Raw genomic sequence first — 20,481 nt, forward strand, 5'->3', positions numbered from 1 at the left:
CCCTGCTTATTTAACTTCTATGCAGAGTACATCATGAGAAATTCTGGGCTGGATGAAACACAAGCTAGAATCAAGATTTCTGGGAGAAATATCAATAACCTCAGATATGCAGATGACACCACCCTTATGGCAGAAAGTGAAGAGGAACTAAGGAGCCTCTTGATGAAAGTGAAAGAGGAAGTGAAAAAGTTGGCTTAAAACTCAACATTCAGAAAACTAAGATCATGGCATCTGGTCCCATTACTTCATGGAAAATAGATGGTAAAACAGTGGAAATAGGGAGAGACTTTATTTTCTTGGGCTCCAAAATCACTGTGACTGCAGCCATGAAATTAAAAGACGCTTGCTCCTTGGAAGAAAAGCTATGACCAACCTGGACAGCTTATTAAAAAACAGAGACATTTCTTTGCCAACAAATGTCTGTCTAGTTAAAGCTTTGGTTTTTCCGGTAGTCATGTATGGATGTGAGTTGGACTGTAAAGAAAGCTGAGTGGTGAAGAATTGATGCTTTTGAACTGTAGTGTTGGAGAAGACTCTTGAGAGCCTCTTGGACAGCAAGGAGATCCAACCAGTCCATCCTAAAGGAAATCAGTCCTGAGTGTTCATTGGAAGGACTGAAGCTGAAGCAAAACTCTAATACTTTCGCCACCTGACATGAAGAGCTGACTTATTGGAAAAGACCCTGATGTTGGGAAAGATCGAAGGTGGGAGAAGGGGATGACAGAGGACGTGAGTTTGAGTAAACTCCAGGAGTTGGCGATGGACAGGGAGGCCTGGCGTGCTGCAGTCCATGGGGTCACAAAGAGTCAAATACGACTGAGCGACTGAACTGAACTTATAAGACACGAGGAAGGAAGGTTGACCCTTTAGGTCAGTGTCTTCTAAAGGGTGCTCCATAGAACCACACTCACTTAAGATATTCTTTAAACAGAGTCCCAGAATTGACATGTTATGTAAGGTTCATATGCTTAGATTTCCACAACTTGTAGCTTCACAGTGTGCGACAGGACTTTTAAGGCTCTGGGAAGTTTTACAGTAAGGAAGAGTCAACGTATCTTTGAACTTGGCTTCCCAAAATTAGTTGGCTATATAAAATCCTGACCTCAGTTAATACCTATTAAAATTTTGTTCTGAGTTCTCTGGCCCTCATTTTGGGAAATATTTTTGCAGGTGATACAGGGTCAGTGGGGGTATTTTGGGAAAAGTAGGATCATCAGATAGATGATTTAGAAAAATAACTCAGGTAGTCAGTTAAAATTTGGGTTAGAGTTAGACTCAAGTTAGACAAAAGAATCTAAACAAATCAAGAAAATATTTTATCAGTCCAGGAAAAATGAAGGCCTAAAGTGTTGACAGTGATCACAAAGATTAAGAAAAACAGGTTTTGTCAGGATGTTTTTCTGAGACAGGATAAGATCATATGTGATGGACTGTATTCAGAAAAGGGAGTGATTTAAGGCTGTGCCTAAGTACCCAGCGTGGTTGACCAGATGGACAGTTATACTGTTCACTGAGATGGTAAGTGGAGGAGTATTTCCAACATGGCTGTCTGGTAAAACAATGCTATCTCACAGCTTTCTGGTCCATACAGCTGATGTCACAGGACAAGTACAGGCAGGGTCAACAATGAAGCCTCAGGCTCTGGGATGTGGCAGAGACATATAGTTTATTGTCCCACAGATTCCTCTGCTTCTTTCATGCTTCTCTGTTCAGTTTCAGTCTTCAGCTCAGGGTGTGAAAACTAGCAGGGCACACTGGCTAGAGACATAAGCAAGTCTCTTTCCTGTCAAAATGCTTAATTACTGCAATACATTATGATACAATTGGCCAGCCTGGTCTGTCAGAAAGGCTCAGAAACAAGAGTGATTGTTTCAGAGTGGGAGTTTCCAAGCTAATTTGTCAGAGAATTGTGGAAAGTCAGAGTGGGTAAAGTTTGTTAGAGGCAGCAATTAAAACTTGCCTCTGGATGTGTCTCAGGTGGGAGAATATTTAAAATCAGCATAAATATTGGATTGTGATTCTCCCTGTATTGGAAGAAACTGTAACAGAAAACATAATATTGTCTTTATGATCCTATTACAAAGAGGTAGTAGCTGAAAACTATGAAGGAAAGTACATGAATGACATCCATCCAAAATAGGAGGGCTCTGGCTTTTTGGAAAGGTCATGGGAGAGGTCAGTTTAATGGCACTATGACCACATGTTCTACTGCCAGGAATTTAAGGTTCATTGTTTCAAGCACCATTCTGTAATTTATAAATGTACTTCTGCACATTTCTCCTGTAGATATTAAAATGCCACAACTTAGACACTTTTACTAAGTTATATGTTCATATTTTAGCTTTAACATTTATGGAGGATTGATATTATTAGAAAGAGCTACAGGAAGAACATTTCTGCACCTTCATAAAATTCTTGAAGACCTACACACACACATATATCTATATTAATATTTTCATTTTTTCATGGAAAAATTCACAATCACTTCTTTTAGGAATTCAGTACAAGAAAAAAGAAAATTATTGTTTTCTGAGCTACAACTATTTTTCTTTTTTGTTTTAATCTTAAAAATAAATGACAGGAGGTTTAACAATTAATCACAGTAGATATTCTGTTTCCTACATCAGCACTGCGTTGAGTGGGGTCCAAGTAGGAGAGCCCCACCAGATCCTCTGTGCGTTAATACAACCGGGAAATACTGGACACCACAGTTCACAGTACATATGAACATACGAAAGGCCCAGAGAAGTCTGCAGAAAAGACACCTATGACGCTTTAGTCCATCTCCCTGCCTCCACCCCATAGAACAACTATTAACATTTCTCAGAATTAGTTTACACGCCTTTTACTGTGGTGAAATATACATAACATAAAATTTACCATTTTAACCATTTTTAAGTGTAGTTCAGTGACATTAAGTCCATTCACATCGTTCTGCAGCTATAATACCATCACCGTCTTCAGAACATCTTTTCATCTTCCTCCAGTTCCCTGTCACAGGCACTGGCACCCACCATCTACTTCCACAAAATACACTTTGGTACATTCACATCTAACTGATTGATATATTTGCACTGGCCCCTTTGGATGTGGTTTTGGTTTGAAAGTTTACCTCTTATGTTTTTACTGTTTTGTTAGATGCTTTAAACCCTCTAACTCCTTTTAAAGATAAGTAGCTCATACATTTTATAACTAGAGATTCACCGTACATATTAGCAGAGTGAAGACTGAGAATAGAGGCTTAATGAGAAACTGGACTCGTGACATCCTACGTGCATTTGTGTTACTTAACAGTGAATAATATGACCTCGCTCTTCCCGGGGAACGCCAAGATTCTGTGTAGCAGGCATACGTAAGCATCAGGAGTCAACCATGAACACCCTCTATCGGACCTGGACTTCACATACTGTTCCCAATGCTTGGAATGTCATCTTCATTCCCTCTACAAGCAGAGTTAAGTCCTCATTTCTTTTTCCATCTTTGTGTATAACTCTATTTAAGACACTCACGAACCATGTTTTACATAACTGTGACTGTTTCCCTGGGTGGCTGTGTCCTTCACTAGACTCTGAGGCCACAAAAGGTCTTTAGCTCTACGTAGCTAGCAGAAGATAGATCTTTCATAAATGCTTGTTAAATCATCTAGGCCAAACATCCAATACTGGAAGTCTCCAGGACATTCTTACATTCTAGATGAGACGGCCTGTTTTAACAGTTACTAATATTTAGCATTATAGCAGTGTTTTAGCCAATGCATAAAACACAAAAAAGGAATTTCCTAATTATTAGAAAGGAGGACACAAAATTTTTCACTTGTAACTGATAGAATTTTCTATCTAGAAAATCCAAGACAATGAATATATGATTCAAAATTAGAATGTTTAGTGAAGTTGCCTGCTAAAAAAGTAGTGTCTAAAAAACGATAGCCTCTTATATTCTAAAAATAAAGTCAATTAGTAAATATAGTAAAAAGTCTTACCTGAAATAGCAGCAAAAATATGAGATATCTGGAAATAGTCTTCATAAGCATGCAGGACCTATATAAAGAAAACAATGAAGTTGGGGAGATAATTGGTTAAATACTCACAAAAAAATTAAGTTGGCTTTCTACCTTTTACCCTATACCAAAACAAATTTCATAAAGAGGTAAATACAGATGCTGAAACTATTAAAGAGCCATGAGAATATGTGTGAAAATATTGATCAGCTCTAGATAACAGTAACACTGTTATAAGCATGTATGTTTTTACCATGAGGAGAAAAGACCAGTGGACTTGATTACATTAAATAAAAAACTTCTGTATCTCAAAAAACACCTTAAGCAATATTAAAGGTAAATGAAGTAAGGAAAATATTTCCAACATAAATGACATAAGAATTAAGCCCCAATTATCAAAAAGCTTATATAAACTGATAATAGGTAAACACTCCAATAGGAACATGAATAAAAACTTGGATAAGTTACAAATGGCTACCAAGAATACAGTGCTCAGTAATCTTATGAAAACATCTCCAATCTCATTCATAATAAAAAGGAATTCAAATTCAAATAGCAAGATGCCATTCTGTCCCAGCAAATGGATAAATCAATTAAAAGAAAGTAACATCCAGGGCTGATAAAGATGAGATAATGTGGGACCATTCTCCCTCGTGGAAAGTGTGCAACTGTTCAATAATGTGACTGGTGTGCCAAATTTCAGACTGTTTAATCCTTTGACCCAGTATCTTTATCTCTAGTAATTTATCTTAAATATATTGGGCTTCACTGGTGGCTCAGATGGTAAATCTACCTATAAAGCGGGAGACACGAATTTGATCCCTGGATTAGGAGGATCTCCTGGAGAAGGAAATGGCAACCCACTCACTCCAACATTCTTGCCTGGAGAATTCCGGGGACTGAGCCTGGCAGGCTGCAGTCCATGGGGTCACAAAGAGTTGGATAGGACTGAGCGACTAACACTTTCACTTTCACCTCATATTGTTAGTGGTGCCCCAACACCTCTTCTGAAAGCGGAACAGAGCTTTAGTCTTCACCTGGGCAATGGGCCAACTAGCAGCAGAGAGGATCCTTGGATAATAGCAGCTGTGGCCCAGTGTCTCAGCCAGACTGGATACTGATGGATGAAACGGAACTCACCTCGGCCAACTTGGTAACAACCCTCTGTGCCACATCTTTCAAAGCTGAAAACAGGTACACAAATACTACAGTGAAAAGGGATCTGTATTGCTCAACAGCATGAAGTACTTAATACTATTGAACTGTACACTTAAAAGTGTTAAGATGATATATTTTATGTTATGTGCATTCACAATGAAAAAAGTACATCTGTGCAGCAACATGGATACATGTTGAGAATATTACACTTAGTGAAATAAATCAGAGAGAAAAAGACAAATATGATACCACTTATATGTGGAATCTAAAAAATAATACAAATGAATCTATATATAAAACAGAAACAGACTGGACATGGAAAGCAAACTTACGGTTACCAAAGAGGAAAGGGAGTGGGGGAGTATGGGATTAACATTTACAAATGTACATAAAACAGATAAACAACAAGCACCTGCTGTAGAGCACAGGGCATTCTATTCAGTATCTTGTAATAAGCTGCAATGGAAAATGATCTGAAGAAAGTATATAACTGAATCACTTGGCTGTGTGCCTGAAACTAACTCAATATTCTAAATCAACTATACTTCAATAAAAATACATCTGTTATGTCATTAAAATGTAAAAATTCTCATGATGACCTGGTGTTTTAACAAAGGAGGTACTGAATTTATGGGCAGAGCTCATGGGTGCAGGGAATCTGTTGGCCAGCTCAAGTCAGCATGACTTCACAGGGGAAGCTTGTCTGTAATATACTTCCACATAATTTATAATTGCTTGTTAAATTGGTATTTTTCAAAATTACTATTAGGTTATGTCATATTCTCCATGCACAAAAATGGATCATTGATTCAAAACAGAGTAAAGTAATAATGTAAATATTATAACTCAGAGTAACAACATGAATGTGAATCAGGAACATGAAACACGGAACGCAGATCTGCATGAATTGGGAACAATGTATCTGTGAGTGGGACTCAAAATCAGCTTAAGAAAAAATTGCACATGGGAAATGCAATTAAAAAAAAAAAAAAAACCCCTTAATTTTACTGGGCCATTTGCAATCTCTTCCTGGGTTAATTTTTTTTTTTCCCAAACTTTTCCGATAGCAGCATGCATGAGTGCTCAGTTGCTCATCTGTGTCCGACTCTTTGGGACCCCAAGGGCTGTAGCCCACCAGGCTCCATGTCCATGGAGTTTTCCAGGCAAGACTACTAGGGTGGGTTTCCATTTCCTTCTCCAGGGGATCTTCCTAACTCAGGGATCGAACCTGGGTCTTCTGCATTGGCAGGAGGATTCTTTACCACTGAGCCACCTGGGAAGCCCGTTAGCAGCATATAATTATTAATTTGTTCATATCATTTTCTAATAAAGCACAGTGACCACCTGATAGACCCAGTTATTTTTTTTATCTTCCCAAGGGACACATAATGCCTTCCAACTTGAAACAAATAAATTTTATCACTAAAAGTGGAGATGAGACCAAAACGCATAGACTTTATTCAAAGTCAAATTCTTTATGGCTGAGATATCATTAATCCCACTGTCAAGGAAGAGCTGGTTAGACCAAGCTACAGAAATGAATGCCATGAAATACTGTGCAGGGAGAAAACAGAATCAGCTATTGCTTAAACTCCTGTATCAACTGACGCTGTAGGATGTCACATAAGTTACGTGGCATAAAATATGTAAAAGTACATAACTAAAAAGCAGTAGTTTTGCTTTATAGTTGGACAAATGTGCAGCTCTTGAAAAAGATGGAGTACAGAAAATTTGACGACATTTTGTTCTGCTTCTCACTGAAAACTCATACTGTGGAAGAAGAAAACTTAAAATTGTGTTATTGACTATTCTGTCAATGACAAGTGATATAGAGTAGACAGTGTGATGATTGGGGCAGGGTTGAAGGAAACCAGCTACTAAAAGAAATTGTACTGAAGCGACAGTCCACAGAAAACAGCTGGGGTCAGTAACAGGCCTCTGGTCTTGGGCACTGAAGGAAGGACTTTTAAAAATATGACTGTAAAATCAATGCAACCATGTATGCTCCTCAGCACACATCTTTTCAGTAAACCGGGAGAGTGGATGGGCAGAGATGACAAATGCTGCTTTCCCACACTCAAGTTCACTATCTTTCAAGGGGGAGGATGCTTATATAGCTTTTAAAATGAGGGCTAAGAGAAAGACTGTCCTTCAAGCAAGATACCCTCATATCAGTACATTCTGTGACTCTTGGTTCAAGCTATCAGCCCAGGTGGTGAATCTGAAAGACTGCAAAGCCTCTATCTATCACTCCAGGGCTGAAATGTTATTTTCTGTTACACTGAGCTAAGGTATCATCAGTTTATTTAAAAGGAAAGAGTAGTGTAAAAGACTAGGTGACTGAGTTTAATTCTTTCCTTTGTCAGAAAAAGAAACTGATAATGTATAATAAAGACTATTTAAATCGTGTGTCCAAATGCTGAATAAATAAAAAGAAATACTTTCCAGAGCTGATATAATCAAAGAGTGAACTAAAACTTTATCCCTTGTTCCCTCCCATGTTTTAAGGATGAGATTCTCCTTAGCCTCGCATTAATGTAGAATGGAAAGTTGTCTTAAGTAAAAAAATTCTCCATAATTTCTGGGTCCTTTTTCAATCTGAATATCCCAAACTACTTTGTCTGTGTTACTGTCAATTTCCTGATTGTGATGTTCTGCCAGAGATTTTCTGCAAGATGTTCCTCTTGTGGGAAACTAGGTAATGGGTTCACGGCATCTCTCACTATTTCTTACAACTGCATGTTAATCTCAAAATAAAAGAGTTTAAAAGTTCACATCCTAACGCATATATATGCAATTTAGAAAGATGGTAACAATAACCCTGTATGCGAGACAGCAGAAGAGACACAGATGTATAGAGCAGTTTTTTGGACTCTGTGGGAGAGGGAGAGGGTGGGATGATTTGGGAGAATGGCATTGAAACATGTATAATATCATATATGAAACAAGTCGCCAGTCCAGGTTCGATGCACGATACTGGATGCTTGGGGCTGGTGCACTGAGACGACCCAGAGGGATGGTACAGGGAGGGAGGAGGGAGGGGGGTTCAGGATGGGGAACACATGTATACCTGTGGCAGATTCATGTTGATGTATGGCAAAGCCAATGTAATATTATAAAGTAGTTGACCTCCAATTAAAATTTAAAAAAATTATCTAAAAAAAATAAATAAAAGTTCACATCCATTCATGATAAAAATTCTTACCAAAGTGGGTTTGGAGGCAACCTATCTCAACATAACAAAAGTTATTTTATGACAAAACCACAGCTAATATAATACTCAGTGGTAAAAGGCTGAAAGCCTTCCCACTAAAATCTGAAACAAGATAAGGATATCCCCTCTCACCACTTCTATTCAACATAGTATTGGGACTCCTAGCCACTGCAATCTGACAAGAAAAAGAAATAAAAGGTATCTAAATTGGAAGGGAAGATGTAAAATTGTTATTATATGCAGATGACATAATACTATATATAGAAAACCCTAAAGATGCCACACAAAAATGACTGGAACTGATAAGTGAATTCAGCAGGGTAGCAGTTTATAAGAGTAACATATAGAAACTGGCTGTATTTCTTTACATTAACAATGAAATATCAAAAAGTGAATGTTTAAAAAATCCCTTTTAAAATCACGTCAAAAAAAATACTTAAGAATAAACCTGATCAAAAGAGGTGAAAGACACGCTGAGAACTATAAAAATTAATAAAGGAAACTGAAGATGACTCAAAGAAATGGAAAGATATCTCACGTCCTTCAGTTCAGTTCAGTTCAGTCACTCAGTCATGTCTGACTCTTTGTGACCCCATGAATCGCAGCACGCCAGGCCTCCCTGTCCATCACCAGCTCCCGGAGTTCACTCAAACTCATGTCCATCGAGTAGGTGATGCCATCCAGCCATCTCATCCTCTGTCGTCCCCTTCTCCTCTTGCCCTCAATCTTTCCCAGCAACAGGGTCTTTTCAAATGAGTCAGCTCTCCGCATCAGGTGGTCAAAGTATTGGAGTTTCAGCTTCAACATCAGTCCCTCCAATGAACACCCAGGACTGATCTTCTTTAGAATGGACTGGTTGGATCTCTAAAAATTAATATTGTGAATATGGCCATACTACCCAAAGAAATCTACAGATTTAATGCAATACCTATCAAAATACCTATGACATTTTTCACAGAACGACAACAAACAAGCTTAAAATTTATATGGAACCATAAAAGACCCAGAATTGCCAAAGCAATCCTGAAGGAGAAGAACAAAGCAGGAGGCAGAATCCTTCCAGACTTCAAACAATCAATGAAGTTAGAACATTGCACAATATGCAAAAAGAAACTCAAGACTGCTGAAGACTTAAATATAAGACATGACATATATAACTTCTAGAAGTCAACATAGACAAAACATTCTCTGACATAAATCATACTAATATTTTCTTAGGTCATTCTCCCAAAGCAATACAAATAAAAGCAAAAATAAACAAATAAGACCTAATAGAACTTACAAACTTTTGTACAGCAGAGGAAACTATAAACAAAATGAAAAGAGAACCTACAAGACAGGAGAAAATATTTGCAAATGAAGCAACTAACAGGGCTTAATTTCCAAAATATACAAACAACTCATACAACTCAATAACAACAACAAACAAACAACCCAATCGAAGGATGAGCAGAAGACCTAAACAGACATTTCTCCCAAGAAGATATACAAATGGTCAACAGGCACATGAAAAGATACTTACCATCAGTAATTATTAAGTTCAGTTCAGTTGCTCAGTCGTGTCCAACTCTTTGCGACCCCATGAATCGCAGCACGCCAGGCCTCCCTGTCCATCACCAACTCCCAGAGATCACTCAGACTCGTGTCCATTGAGTCAGTGATGCCATCCAGCCATCTCATCCTCTGTCGTCCCCTTCTCCTCCTGCCCCCAATCCCTCCCAGCATCAGAGTCTTTTCCAATGAGTCAACTCTTTGCGTGAGGTGGCCAAAGTACTGGAGTTTCAGCTTTAGCATCATTCCTTCCAAAGAAATCCCAGGGCTGATCTCCTTCAGAATGGACTGGTTGGATCTCCTTGCAGTCCAAGGGACTCTCAAGACTCTTCTCCAACACCACAGTTCAAAAGCATCAATTCTTCAGCACTCAGCCTTCTTCACAGTCCAACTCTCACATGCATACATGACCACTGGAAAAACCATAGCCTTGACTAGATGAAACTTTGTTGGCAAAGCAATGTCTTTGCTTTTGAATATGCTATCTAGGTTGGTCATAACTTTCCTTCCAAGGAGTAAGCGTCTTTTAATTTCATGGCTGCAGTCACCATCTGCAGTGATTTTGGAGCCCCCCAAAATAAAGTCTGACACTGTTTCCACTGTTTCCCCATCTATTTCCCATGAAGTTATGGGACCAGATGCCATGATCTTTGTGAAATGTAAATCAAAACTACAATGAGGTACCACTTGACGCTGGTTAGAATGGCCATCATTAAAAAGTCTATAAACAATAAATGCTGGAGACATTGTGGAGAAAAGGGAACCCTCTTACACTATTGGTGTGACAGTAAATTGGTGCAGCCACTATGCAAAACAGTATGAAGATTCCTTAAAATACTGAACATAGAATTGCCGTATGATCCAGCAATCCCACTCCTGGGCATATATCTGGACAAAATTGTAGTTCAAAAAGATACACACACCCTGATGTTTGTAACAGCACTATTCACAGTAGCCAAGGCATGAAAATAACCTAAATATTTAGCCACCGACAGATGACTGGATAAAGAAGATGAGGTCCATATATACAATAGAATATTACCCAGCAATGAAAAAGAATGAAATAACACCACCCGCAAAGTACAGATTGACTTAGAGATCATCATACTACGTGAAGTCAGAAAGAGAAATACAATATGGCATCACTTATGTGTGGAATCTAAACTATAACACAAATGAAACAGACAGACATAGAGAATAGACTTGTGGTTGACACAGGAGAGAAGAGGTGGAAGAGGGATGGATTGGGAGTTTGGGATTAGTTGATGCAAACGACTATGTATAAGATGAATGAACAACAAAGTTTTACTATATAGCACAGGGAACTATATTCAATATCCTGTGAGGAATCACAATGGAAAACAGTATGAAAAAGAATGTGTGTGTGTGTGTGTGTGTGTGTACATATGAAAGTGAAAGTCGCTCAGTCCTGTCTGACCCTTTGCAACCTCATGGACTATACAGTCCATGGAATTCTCCAGGCCAGAATACTGGAGTGAGTAGCCTTTCCCTTCTGCAATGGATCTTCCCAACCCAGGAATCATACCGGGGTTTCCTGCATTGAAGGCGGATTCTTTACCAACTGAGCTATCGTATCTCTTTATATATCTGAATCACTTTGCTGTACAGCAGAAATTAACACAACATTGTAAATAAACCATACTTGAATAAAGTAAATTTAAAAAATTAATTGTACAAGAGAAGAAAGTTCAAACAAATAGCAAAAATAATAATACCATGATGAATAAATCTTTGTACAACTCTAAGAGAGCTTCCTCAAGTAGAATTATTGGATCAATCCCGGCCTCATAAAAAAAGAATGGTGAGCCAAGCTCAATGGACTGCATCAATGTCAGTTTTGTGGTTGTGATATTGTATATAGTTACCAAGAGGTTATCAATGAGGGAAAGCCAGTGAAGATATACAGTTCAGTTCAGTTCAGTCGCTCAGTCATATCCGACTCTTTGCGACCCCATGAATCGCAGCACACCAGGCCTCCCTGTTCATCACCAACTACCGGAGTTCACTCGGACTTTGTTGTTTATTCTGTATATCTCTGAAGATATACAGAACTTCTATTATATCTTACAACCATGTATGAATTTATAACTATCTCAAAAAATTAAAGTTCAGCATCTTATGATTTAAAAACAAAACAAAAATAAAATTCTTAGCTTTCTTGGCTTTTAAGCAAACTTCTTTATTTTATAAAGGGCACTGATAAAGAAACCCTATGGTAAACTTAATAGTTACTGGCATAATATTAAAAGTGTGTGTGTGTGCTCAGTCGTGTCTGACTCTTTGCAACCCCGTAGACTGTAGCCCCACCAGGCTCCTCTGTCCATGGGATTTCCCTGGCAAGAACACTGGAGTGGGTAGCCATTTCCTCCCCCAGGGGATCTTCCTGACCCAGGGATCTAACCTGTGTCTCCTGCTTTGGAGGCTGATTCCTGACTTGAGCTATCATATTCCTGATACTTAAATTAATTTAATTTAATTTTAATATTAAAAGTATCTCCTTTAAAATCAGAATCACAGTGAGGATATTCTCTATTGCCACTTCTATTCAACATTGCACTGAAGGGTCAGCCTTGAAAGATGGACCTATGTCAGGCATTGAGTCCTGTGTCTTCTAATTTAATCCTTGTAGCCAACCTTTGACCTGATCAGGTCCATTCAGAAACACAGTGACTAAGGTTTCGAAAGATGAAGTCACTTGCTCAAGGACACAGTAATAACACAGTGATTAACTACTATTCACTGAGCGCCTACTTCCCGCCAGACATGGCACTGAACTCTTGCAAACGTTTAAATCTCTAGTTCCTTCCTGCAGCACATCTTTGTGAAGTGCACAGCCCCATCCCAGGCACCGTCGTCCTAAATCCTGGGGATCCATCGAGGACGAGACCAGGCTTCGCCCACAGAGCTTGCACTGTGCGTCTTGACACAGACAGGAAACAAACAAGGGAGTCAAATGTTACAGTGGTGTTCACAGCTATTGAGAAAAATCAATCAGGGAAGGGAGAGAGGGAATGCTGGGATGAGGCGGGGAGGGCGGGACGGGAGGGGGTCTGAGCTGCAATCATTCGGTGAGGGAAGGCCTCCTTGAAGGCAGGCCAAGACTGAGGGTGGGAAGAGATGGGTGGCCGTGGGAAAGGTAGGCCACACAGCTCTTCACAATAATGAGACAACTGTGTGGAAGGTGCTTTAAAGACATCTTTTAAACCATTACAATAACCCTGTCAAATAATGATGGTATTAACATTTTATATCGTATAGATATATTTCATAAAGTAGATTATTAATATCGATGAGCTCCTTGCTTTAGAGGTTTAGGTAAAGACCTGCCAGACAGTGGTCCTTGGCACAGCCAGGGTCCCAGCCCAGGTCTCCACACGTATGCCCTTTCCACGGCCACTCCATCACAAAAGTCAGACACAGACATGAGGGTGGGTCCTGGGTGTCAGTTTCTGGGAGAGAAAGTTGTCTCACCTGCGGAAGTATCACAAAGCTCCCTCTCTTCAAAGAGCGTTGGTTACACTTCAGGGCCAGCTGGAAGCTTATCGAGAATCTATTTCCTTTTCTCTGTAAATCCTCCTGTGCTGTTCTCAGCTGCTCAGTCCTGTCCAACTCTTTGCTATTCCAAGGACTGTAGCCCCGCCAGGCTCCTCTGTCTACGGGATTTCCCTGGCAAGAATCCTGGAATGGGTTGCCATTTCCTCCTCCAGAGGATCTTCCCGACCCAGGGATCGAGCCCGAGTCTCTGGTGTTTCCTGCATTGGCAGTGGGTTCTTCACCACTATGCCAAATGCTCTTGCTGCTGCTGCTGCTGCTAAGTCGCTTCAGTTGTGTCCGACTCTATTCGACCCCATAGACGGCAGCCCTCCAGGCTCCCCCGTCCCTGGGATTCTCCAGGCAAGAACACTGGAGTGGGATGCCATTTCCTTCTCCAATGCATGAAAGTCAAGTCACTCAGTTGTGTCCGACTCTTCGTGACCCCATGGACTGCAGCCTACCAGGCTCCTCCACACAAGGGATTTTCCAGGCAAGAGTACTGGAGTGGGTTGCCATTGCCTTCTCCTGCCAAATGCTCTTGGGTCCCACTAATTTTACTGATCATTAGAGTGTAAGGGCTGGCAGGAGGTGCAGGTTAAATTTTTATCCTATCATCTTCTTCCCTGAGGAACCAGTTACTTTCACAAACACTTTCTTGATTACAGGTGAAGCTAGTATTTGATTTTGAACATATTTAAAAAAAATAGTTTGTTGACGGTACTTTATCTGTTCAGCATTTGTCTGTCTCAAACTGTGGGAGTTTGCCATCTAGTGGCTTCCTGCTACATCTACTTTTCCCCTGGAGTTCATTGTTGGGTAGAGCATTTCAGAATGATTATTTAGAAACAGAAAATCATCAGACAGAGTAGTATGAATGAGCAAATCTTTCTTATTCAAAAATGCAATTTTAAACAGGAACTCTACATGCACAGAGAACTAGATGGTAAGAGAATTAACAATTTCAGTATACATTTCCTGGTGTTATTGAACCTCTAATATTAAATTGTCCTTGATTTTCTAAAAACATTTACATAATTGGGAGATTGAGAAATAATGAGTGTCTAGCAGGTTTCAATTATGGAAAGACTCAGTTACAGGGCTCTTAATTTTAAATTCTGGTGAAAGTACAGGTAATACTTCTCAGGATATTGAGATTTATGGATCAGATTGAGGTCTCATTAAAAGTGAAAAAAAAAAAGAAAGGTTTAGCCACCCATCTCCCATCTGTTACTGAGTGACCTTTGGCTTCTCCTTCCCCCGCCACTGCACCCCCAACTAGGATGGAGAGCTCTGGGAGGCTGTCTTTCCTGTTGTTGTTGTTTTTATTTTATTTATTTTCTATTTTTTTTAAATTTTATTTTATTTTTAATGTTGTTGTTTTTAAATTAAGAAGTTATTTATTTTTGGCTGCGCTGGGTCTTCGTTGCTGCGTGGGCTTTTCTCCAGTTGCAAGGAGCAGGAGGCCACTCTCTAGCTGTGGTGCTGGGGCTTCTCACTGTGGTGGCTTCTCCTGTTGCAGTGCACAGGCTCTAGGCACACGGGCTTCAGTAGTTTCTCGGTTTCCAGAGAGAGCCTCTGGAGACTCTCTCAATTAGTTGTGGCTCATGGGCTTAGTTGATTCGAGGCGTGCGGGATCTTCCTGGACCAGGTATTGAACCCATGTCTCCTGCACTGGAAGGCAGATTCTTTACCACTGAGCCACCAGGGAAGCCCTTTCCTGTGCTTCTGATCACAAGCGTCTCTGCAATACAGTGGGTCCCAGAGCCAGATGCTCTGGATTTGACCTTGGGCAAGTCGATGAGGTCGTGTCTCAGTGTCCTCAGTCATCAGGGTCGTTGTGAGGATCACGAGAACCGGTGTATGTAACGTGTCTAGCACTGTGCCTGACACACCTCAGCGCCGTGCCCAGCACTGCTCTCGGGATTCTGCCCCCCTGCAGCGCCTGCCGCTTTCTTCCTCGGGCTCACCCCGGTCCAGCCCTTGTGGCGAGGGTGACTGTGAGGCCTTGGTGGCCAGGCGGCCCCGTGGAGATGGCTCAGCACGTGGATGGTGTCACCTGCTGGATTGCACAGGGCAAGTACGCTTCTGCCCCGAGGATGCTCCGTAGGTCCAAGCAGCCAAAACCTCTGATGCTGTGAAGTGATGACATTGGACTTGATGGTCTCTGGGGTCTCTTCCCTACTCTGCTGTCCTCTGGCTCAAGCAGGAAGCGACTGTTTCAGCAGGAGTGACGGACAAGGTCTTTCAAGCCAGGAATAAAAGGCTGATACTGAAGGAAATCCTAGCTGCCTTGGACATCCATCCTGAGCCCAAACTCCAGGCAACTAACTCCTGGTGACCAACCTTGCTACTCATCTGCCTGCATGCCAAGCAGATGCCTACTGAACTGCCACCCTGAGATCATGCCAACCGGCGGGCCAGGTAAGTGCATGAAGGGACGATTCTGTTGTGAACAAGAATGACATGCTTTTTGTGCCTCCAATAGTGTCTCCCCCAGAACCAGGCATCTTTGAGGTTTTGATAAATAAAATGTGAGCTGAATACACGAGGCTGGAGTTCCGTGTCAGCTGGACGCCCTCGGATGTAGTAAAATGCATTAGAATACTTGTACCAGGGGCATTGGTAAGTGCTGACTCTGCTCCTGGGCTATTTTGGGGAAGTAACTTAGCACCTCTGAGCCTTGTCTGTTTAATGGAATTCAGATGCCCACCTATGCGGGTTTAGATTATTCTGGCTGCATGAGACAGCAACTCTGACTCAAACTGGTGGACAAGGAAATGCAGTCCCTCCTGTAAGGGAGATTTTTTTTACAGGAACCAACTCACATCCAACCACCAGGATATCCCTGAGAGGAAAAGGAGTGATTCACCCCCTTTTAATCATGAGCTGCCTCTGGACTTCCCAGGTGCTGCAGTGGTAAAGAATCTACCTGTCAAAGCAGGAGACGCAAGAGACGTGGGTTCAATCCCTGGGTTGGGAGATTCCCCTGGAGTAGGAAATGGCAACCTGCTCCAGCATGCTTGCCTGGGAAAATCCCATGGACAGAGGGCTACAGTCCCTGGGGTTGCAAAGAGTCAGACACGACTGAGCACACACACACGTGCCTCCATGTGTGTGTGTGCACACACATACCCTCCACAGGGTTGTGTGCCATAACTAGCTGCCTTGAACCGAGGAGTAGGGTCCCTACCCACTGATACTTCCAGAGTGGCTGCACCATTTTACATTCCCACCAACAGTGTACCAGGGTTATGGAGACATTTTTGATGGTTATAAATAGGGGGTAGTGCTTCTGGCATCAATGGGTAGAGGCTGGGGATGCTGTTAAACACCCCATGGTGCTCGGTACAGTCCCCACAACACAGAGTTAATCAGCCCTACATGTCAGGAATGCCAAGCTGGAGAAACCCTGATGGTGAGTGAAGCTGACCAGTCAACAGACCCTGTCTTTGATGAGAAACTTCTAGTTACCGCTTCTATCACCTCATTGTAAAATTTGACCAGGGGCTTCCCTGGTGGTATGGCAGTAAGGAATCTGTCTTGCAATGCAGGGGACACCGGTTTGATCCCTGGTCTGGGAACATTCCACATGCCACGGAGCAACTAAGCCTGTGCACCACTGCTACGGAGCCCATGCACCCCTGAGCCTGTGCTCCACGATTAGAAGCCGGTACACTGCAACAAGAGAAAAGTCCTTGCAGAGCAATGAAGACTCAGCACAACCAAAAATAAATAAACTCAATTGCTAAAAAAAAATTGACCAGATAGTTGATGAGAGACTATGACATGAAAAAGAAACATCTTTCCTGATCAACACAAAAATAATGCCTGAAGAAATAGAGACAGTACAGGGAACTCAAGAGAATTAAAAGCACCCATCCACACCACCGTCAGCAGTAACTTCTGTTGTCTCTTCATGGAGATTTGAGAAGATGCCTATCTCTGTACAAAGTATCACAGAAGAAGAGCAATTACAGAAAGGAAGCTCTCCTGGAAATTAAAAATACACCTGCCAAATGTGAAAGTCAACAGAAAGAGCAGGCTGGCTTTTCTCTGTGAGCCCTCCAGACCCTCTCTCGGCTCTGTTCTGCCTTGATGGGAGCCTGGCACACTGCCTTCTACAAATCAGAGTGTCTGGTGTTTTGTGGCATCTGTCTTCTGGTTGGGTTCAGCCAAAGAAAGGAGCTGCCAGTGATCCGAAGACAGGCATCTTCGCTATTCCCAGATTTCACCTATGCGAGTTAGCCTTCCTGCTAATTTATAACCCCCACATCAACATGCATGTTGCTTCCCCCTCATTTGTGGACAGAGAGCCAAGAATTTTACTTGCCGGACATACACATTCCCAGCCGAGGTCCAACCAGACGAGCTCGGCCTTCTTGTTTAAGCTCTTAACTATTAACAACTGTCTGTTCCGTGGCCTATTCGGTGCCACGATTTCACGTTTTTGTGCTTTTTGTTGGTCATTTTGCTGTTTCAGATGGCCTCCAAGCATGGTGCGGAGGGCGCCTTGCAGAGGAAACACATGTGTTAGATGAGCTTTGTTCAGGCATGAGTTACAGGGCTGCTGGCTTTGAGTTCAATGTTAATGACCAATATATAGGAAATCAAGAAAAGAAAGTGAAGTCGCTCAGTCGAGCCCGACTCTTTGCGACCCTGTGAACTGTAGCCTACCAGGCTCCTCCCAGGCTCCTCCATCCATGGGATTTTCCAGGCAAGAATACTGGAGCGGTTGCCATTTCCTTCTCCAGGGGATCTTCCCGATGCAGGGATTGAACCCAGGTCTCCCACATTGTGGGTAGACGCTTTACCGTCTGAGCCACTGGGAAGCCCCATATAGGAAATAAGAGGTCCTTAAATAGAAACACACAAGAATCAAGGTTCTGTATGGTATGTTGACATACAGCAGCCAGAGGCTTCCAGAAACCTCACCTGGTATTTTTCCTAGGGGCGATGGTTCGGTATTCACGACTTAGTGTTTGTGGTGACTTTATAGAAAATAATTATTGGAATAAGGAGATCGAGTGCAGGAGACTAGGGTTCGACCCCTGGGTCGGGAAGATCCCCTGAAGAAGGAAATGGCAACCCGCTCCAGTATTCTTGCCTGGAGAATCCCATGGATAGAGGAGCCTGGCGGGTTACGGTTCATGGGGTCACAAGGGTCAGACACGACCTGGCAGCTAAACCATCAAGGAGAGCGACTCCCTACCTCCTGCCTCAGCCCCTCCTCTGCTGAGTTCTGGTTCTGGAAGGGCTGCTTCTCTTCCTGGGGCCACAGCTCCCGTCAGACCGCCCCTCTTTCACGGCGACTGGAAGTCCGATACCAGTGTCCTCTCTTCCGCCTCTCACCACCCCCAGGCTCCGGGTCAGAGGTGCCTTGAGCTGCTGCTGGTCTACGGCAGGTCTCCCCATCCTTTGTTGGTTTTTTAATACTGACCACTCCTCTGGAGACTCTTATGGATAGAAGAGCCTGGTGGGCTGCAGTCCATGGAGTCGCTGAGAGTCGGACACGACTGAGGGACTTCACTTTCACTTTTCACTTTCCTGCATTGGAGAAGGAAATGGCAACCCACTCCAGTGTTCTTGCCTGGAGAATCCCAGGGATGGGGAGCCTGGTGGGCTGCCGTCGACGGGGTCGCACAGAGTCGGACACGACTGAAGCAACTTAGCAGCAGCAACTCCTCTGTAAAGTTCCTTCATCACTGTTTCTTCAGTCTCTCTTTTGCACATGTCATTTGTTTCCTGCCAAGATCCTGATAATCTAGTTAAATAGAAAATGTACTCTAGGAATTCTCTTGTGTGTAGAACAAAAGATAATGAGTTTTTTTTGTTTTTTTTTTAATGAAGGAAAGAAAAAAATTTACATAGAATCAGTCCAGGAGCTAGATTCCTGACCAACAGGAATTCAGGCTAGAGGCAGGAGAGTTAACAGAGGATTAGACAATATTACCAATACGAGACCATATTTCACAGAATTAAAGGAGAGCAGGAAGGTTCTAAGTGAACAATCCAAGAAAAGTTAATGTCAAAAACCCTCCTCAAGCTATTCAGGGCATTGAGTATAAAGAAAAGATGCCAAAAAGTTTCAGAGAAAAAACAGAAGATAACAAGGATAATCTATAAGTGAAGAGGAATCACACCAGCATTTGGGATCTTATTAACAGCCACAGATGCTGTAAGCAAGGGAACAAGGCCATCAAATTTCTAAAGGGAACTAATTGCAATTCTAATCTGAATCATCAAAGGTAAGAGAAGAATAAAATACCTTTAAATAACTGAAAAATCAACATCCTGACTTTTCAAGCACTAAGCACCTTTTCTTAGGTACTTGTGGGCGTGGTCCACAAAATGAGAAAGTGACACTTTCTCAAAATGAGAAAGAATAACATGGGTTTTAGGAAACAGTACATTCAATCCAGGCATCACCAACTCAATGGACATGAGTTTGAGTCAACTCCAGGAGCTGGTGATGGACAGGGAGGCCTGGTGTGCTGCAGTCCATGGGGTCGCAAAAAGTCAGACACAACTGAGTGACTGAACTGAACTGAACATTCAATCCAGAAGAGTCGTGGAGAAAAGTTCCAAGTTGACAGCTCCAGAGAAAGTCTGGAGAATTAGTCCATATAAGAAGAGGAGCATGGAGATTAGAAGAGACCAACAGAAGATGCTCATCCAGGAAAAAAGGGGACAAGTTGTACGATCAATAGCTTGGAATAACCTGGCTATGATCAAGCTACACGATGAAGAAAAAAGTCCTTAATTCAGGGAAACAGTACATCATACAGGTCAGTTCAGTTCAGTTTAGTTGCTCAGTCGTGTCCGACTCTTTGGGACCCCATGAATCGCAGCACACCAGGCCTCCCTGTTCATCACCATCTCCCAGAGTTCACTCAAACTCACGATCATCGAGTCGGTGATTCCATCCAGCCATCTCATCCTCTGTCGTCCCCTTCTCCTCCTGCCCCCAATCCCTCCCAGCATCAGGGTCTTTTCCAATGAGTCAGCT

At 42.0% G+C, this 20,481-nt stretch overlaps 1 long non-coding RNA gene across 1 annotated transcript in view; it reads right to left on the reverse strand.

Moving 5' to 3' along the window:
* The window catches only part of LOC147373530 (uncharacterized), a 57,968-nt gene that overhangs the window by 7,498 nt on the left and 29,989 nt on the right, over positions 1-20,481 (reverse strand). Inside the window, exon 2 of the long non-coding RNA XR_015161963.1 lies at positions 3,980-4,037. This is a non-coding gene — a long non-coding RNA (uncharacterized LOC147373530). The remainder of the gene's footprint in view (positions 1-3,979; positions 4,038-20,481) is intronic.

This window comes from Bos grunniens, chromosome 4 (genome assembly GCF_055505025.1).
Source record: "Bos grunniens cultivar Pamir isolate PY7600 chromosome 4, Bosgru_T2T1.0, whole genome shotgun sequence".
In the NCBI taxonomy this organism is placed as follows: domain Eukaryota; kingdom Metazoa; phylum Chordata; class Mammalia; order Artiodactyla; family Bovidae; genus Bos; species Bos grunniens.